The 5,352-nt window shown below is 37.4% G+C and overlaps 1 long non-coding RNA gene across 1 annotated transcript; it reads right to left on the bottom strand.

Moving 5' to 3' along the window:
• Positions 1-461: 461 nt before the first annotated feature.
• Positions 462-1,727, bottom strand: LOC134676763 (uncharacterized). Its single transcript, XR_010099956.1, has 2 exons — positions 1,047-1,727; positions 462-823 (listed from the first exon to the last, which is right to left on the bottom strand). It is a non-coding gene; the product is annotated as an uncharacterized LOC134676763 (long non-coding RNA).
• Positions 1,728-5,352: the final 3,625 nt, after the last annotated feature.

Below are 5,352 nucleotides of genomic sequence, written 5' to 3'. Positions count from 1 at the left end.
CGAATCCTACGGCCTTACCAGCATGCACAAAACACCATAATTTGGTGCAAAAATTAAATTTAAAATATGATGGCAAGACCTGTGTCAAAGCTTTCTTACGTAAGTTAGAGCAAGTGCGTGTGTCACGTGACATACCGGATTCAACCTTATTTCGCTCCGCCTGCGAACTATTCACGGACGAGGCATCCTCGTGGTTTAACGGAATCTGTGATCAAGTACACTGCTGGACGGACCTGAAGGCTGTGATGATCCGTGATTACCTCCCATTAGATTATAATGTCCGACTTATGAGGGAAATACGTGCTAGGACGCAGGGTTTTGATGAGTCAATAGTTAACTATGTCAGCGTAATGCTTAATTATTTTTCCCGTTTAGAGACACCCTTACCAGAGGCCGAGAAGAGAGATGTAATACTTTTTTTTAAACTAAGGGTCCTGAAGGGGATAAAACAAACAACCCGATAGTGGACAGGTACAATTTAATTGCCGGCCTGGTTAAGTTTACACTTTTGAGCTTAAACACTACTTAACGACTTATTGATAGTAAACTAAATTTATATTTATCTAACCGGGTTTTAATTATTGTTGGTGATACTTGGTCGATTGCGCTATTGGATAGTTAATACTAAAAGGTGAATAGTCCAAAATCGCAGTTTAGGAAAAAGTAGTGAAAGGCTTAGCTGCACTGTAGCGACAGTCGACGGCTCTCTCTCTCGACCAGATGGCCGGAGGTTCCAATAGCTCCGACTCTGGCGGGGCCAGCTGCACAGGTCGACTGGCACAGAATCTGGCCTACCAAAGGCCGCGCCCCTAGTAGACACCTCCTGGAAAATTCCGGGTACGGGATTAGTTCCACTGGCTCAGGTCACGCCAAGAATCTGTGGTCCGTGCCACGTGAGAGTCCGTTTCACATAGGAACAAGGGTTTCCATGCGTAACCCTTTGGGGTTATATTACAGTATAGAATTCAGCGCTACGCGGGATACTTTTATGTGGCCGCATGGCACGCCATACAATTTCTGACAAAAGTATATGAACGACGCCTTACCTGTCGGAGGAAAATCGTCTTGCCGGGGTTTATGAGTGATCGAATATCAACTCCGAAGTGCCCAGGACGCTCCTGGTTCGCCCTTTCGGGAAACGGGTTAACCTCAAGGTACACCTGAGGGCAGGCTGAAATAAACGGTTCACGTCAATAATCGCATAATCCAACAACAGATTCCGAATTTCACGGTCTTCACAAACGAATGTAAGATTACTTACCAAAGATGAGAACGTTGTCCCAATTATTTAATATAAAGCCGAGCCCGGCTAGGTCGGGGAAGAAAATCCAAGTCCCAAAATGGCCGAATCATTCTCCCTCGGTGCCTCCTCTTCGATGTTGCCAGGGTTACAATCCCAAGGCATTTAACAAAACTGACGTGAAATTCTAAATACGGAAATTAGAACAGAGCGTGGTAAACGCTGCTGGACAAGCACGGTATGATATTTTTAAGAAAGGGAAAGGAAGACTCGACAATCTATACATTCCTACCCGTTCATGGAGAATGATAATAATTATTTTGGTAAGAACTAGTTGGCGATCGAACTGGTTTCGAAGGGATTCAGACCTATCTCCCTGGCAACACGGAATCGCTGCCAACTTGACAGTCCATCGACACTATTCGAGACACAGATTTAATCGCCCGTCCGGCTTCATAGAAGTATTTTGTTATCTAAATATTTTTCCATTACAATAAGAACACGGAAATTGAACAGAAAATAACGCAACTAATTTAATTTATATTTTAATTCATATTTCGTTCCTATAACGTGGATAAAAATAGTTTCAAAAAAGCAGCGGTGTTATTTTATATTACGTTGTACAATGATACGTCGTCCCACAAAGAAAAATCTAAAAATCCAAATGGTAAACACCTTGTATGGAGGATCAAAAAATATGTGCTGTAGCGACCCTTAAAACCTAATTAAGCCTAAAATCAATGCACATCGGTTTTTAGAGTCAGAGACCATAACGCGTGTAGAAAAAAAATACTGCGATGAAATAAGTATCACCCTATACACTCCATTGGTTTTAAGGCAGCAATTCGCGTAGTGTAGTCAGGATGCCTTGTGCTGTAGCTATCCTGTGGCATCGGCAGCATTAGCTAAAATCCTTCCTGGCCATTGGATCCCTCGCCGATAACAAACAACTTTAGTTACTAGAAGAGATTATTTATCTATACAATTAATTTAAAACCAAATGTGTCTAGGTATAATATATGAAGACTTATGTACTTATGTATTTAGTAAAAATATAGTTTTTTTTTCTGATTACCAGTTCTGACAAATAACTTGAGTAATAAAAAAAATTAATGTGTGAAATCAATGTAGGTTAGATTCTTCTACTTTAATTACCTACTTAATCACATTTCACAAAACAAATGCGTTGGCACCCGTCCACAAGTCGGGGTTGGATGCGTACGCACAACGGCCCAATTAATTGCTTACACAATTGATATTATATATGTAGTATGACTAGTATGTATATTTTTAGATGAAATACTCGTAGGACTTAATCAAATCAAAATTAAAAATTGTTTTTTAGCAGGCAACAAGACCATAGATGTCCCCTTATAACATTTACAGTGTATCAGGCCCCCAAATATAGGTAAGTACCTAGTTTACAATTTGCCTCACGTCTATGCATGGCATACGTAATCATTGCTTTCACTTTCATATTATTATAAAAAAAATATATTACGGGATCTTAGAGTACAAAAAAGAATGTTTCGCTTAACTATTCGGACAAATATTCCACACGTTAAATATGTACCTACACTTCCTTTCTGTATAAAACAAAAAAGCTCACAAGCATTGTAGACAGTGCTTAGTGAAGGATTTAGTATTCAGCTAAAAGTATCTAATCCTATTGTGTTTTTTTTTCACAGTTTTCCTAACTGCACCTTCCATTGTTCCGGTTTCAGCGCTGCCACAAATACCGAGCGCTTTTGTCCTGCGCAAGGACAGTTCCGCCATCTATTCTCACTTAATCTGAGCACAATGCATGGTACTCGCTCGATTTACTCGCTTTGTTACAGTAACTTCTTTAAAAACACTTGGACAGGTTCAACTCCTATTTTTAAAGATGTTATATAAGTGAATGTTATTAAACTACTACTGGCACGTGAGTTTGTTATCGTCTTATATACTGTATTTAGGTACTGCACTGTTTTACTTGAAACTATCTAGGAGTATTTTGATGATAAAAGTATGAAGCTAACCTGCATTAACTAACTATGGTTTGGTAAGCCAATTGTTTATGGTTTGTGGTAAAAGTGGAAAATATGAAAACCGTAATCACGATAGTCAAACTCCCATAAATAAAATTCATTACAGATTACCTACAGACAACATAGTATTAATTATGATATTTAAAGCCAGAAATGGTTAGGTAACTCAAGTCAACATTTTTTCTTTTTAAAATTTAAATAATTCAGCATTCTGAAAGGAAAATATACGAGTCATCGAGTTGCCATGCATTTTGATTGTCTCTATATCTGTTTTTGGATTGATGGATTATTATTTACTAACCAAATGTAACCTAACATTTAAAAGTAAATAGATTATTCAAAGGTATGATGCTAAGTACATACCGGGTGTGGCCTGTAACATGAGCAAATAATTAAAACATGGATTGTACTCCTCAAACGGTGACACTTTTGTTCAACAACTTTTAAAAATTATGAAGTATTTATACTCCCTATTTTGCATACAAAATAAATATTATTTTCAATGGACGCCATCGCCACGTCATATCATTGTGATTGACGTTACTTGTCAAGCCTTAAACATAACAAAATTCGCAATACATTGCGTCTTTGAATAACCTTTCAAGTGTAAAAATCAAACTACAAGTTATTTTCAAAAGTCGCTGAACAAATGTTGATCAGTATGAGGAGTACAGCCTACAGTTAATTTTTTTGCTCATATTACTGGCCACACCCGGTATATACAATTATGAGTTACCGTATATTAAACAGGGTGGCCAAAAATATCTGTATTACCGATGTCACGGAAGTTTTGGGTACTTTTACCATAAGAGCAACCCCGAAATCGCGAAGAAAAAATTAACCTCCCATAGAGAATGGACCAGACAAAATGTATGAAACAATCAAATTTTTTTTCGCGATTTCAGGGTTGGTCCCTTAATAAAAGTTGCTCAGTAATAATCCCAAAACCTCCCTGGCAACGGAAATACACTTATTTTTTGGTCACCCTGTATATTATCATAATATTCAAGCTGTAATCTCATTTAAGAAAGCTTCTGAATGCAGTAAATAGAAACGATAAACAATTATAGAAACACCAAGTGCAACGAGGCATTCATCCACCCTAGCATAATAGAGCTTGACCTACAAAGTCGCGGGTATCGTAGAGGTCATTTTAATGTTGCATTGCAGTATCGTCTGTAATGTTGTTAACTAAAGAAAAAGAGATAGTCGTATTTTGATTTTTAATATCGCCTTTATGGAACTAGAATAAACTTAGAGCTCTAATGGGTTACCACGATAATTATACGAGTATCACACAGTTAATAAAATAGTTATAAATGGATAAATGCATAAACTACATATACATATGAGGACTTTCAATTAGAATTTGTACCAACATTTTTAAATTAAAATTTAAAATGATGACTTTTGTGAATTTCTGATCCGCTTGAGATAGCTTCAAACGTTATCTCACTTAAAGCAACATTTATTTGGTAACTTTATAACCCACGTTACTAAGTGCAATCTCACTTTTGCAAGTTTCAGGTCTTCTTTAACTCTTCGCTATCCGAACAGTCGTCACTGACAGATACAGTACTCGAATCGAATCAGGAGAACAGCCCAAGAATATGCTCCGACATCTAACTTACATTTGAAAAATAAACATGACGCTGCGTCTGGAAACCAAACATTGAGGTATGTTAGTATGTTTATTTAAATTTTCTTGAATTTAGTGAACTAAAATTTGTGTTACATATCGCCGTATATGTTTAGTTGAAAATAGCTTGTAACTAGTGCACTTGCAATTTTGCATGGTTTTCGCACTATTCCGGCCATTATGATGTTCAGTCCGTCACTTATTTTATCAAGTTAATTGACAGGTAGATACAGTGGCGACATCCACACCCCTGCAGTAACGTTGCAACAGTAATGCAACTTCTGGTGTCATCCGAATGTCACCTATAGGCCCACTTTGCAGGATCTGGCGAATAATTATGTATGAAAATTTACTAAGCCCTCAACATAATGCTTCGGTTATTACGAGCATAATGATAATATTTCCGAGCAAGAACCTTACTTAAAAAGCCATATTCTCTAATG

Source organism: Cydia fagiglandana, chromosome 2 (genome assembly GCF_963556715.1).
Source record: "Cydia fagiglandana chromosome 2, ilCydFagi1.1, whole genome shotgun sequence".
Taxonomy (NCBI): domain Eukaryota; kingdom Metazoa; phylum Arthropoda; class Insecta; order Lepidoptera; family Tortricidae; genus Cydia; species Cydia fagiglandana.
Note: the sequence above shows the minus strand (reverse complement) of the source record. Positions and strands in the feature narration are given on the sequence as shown.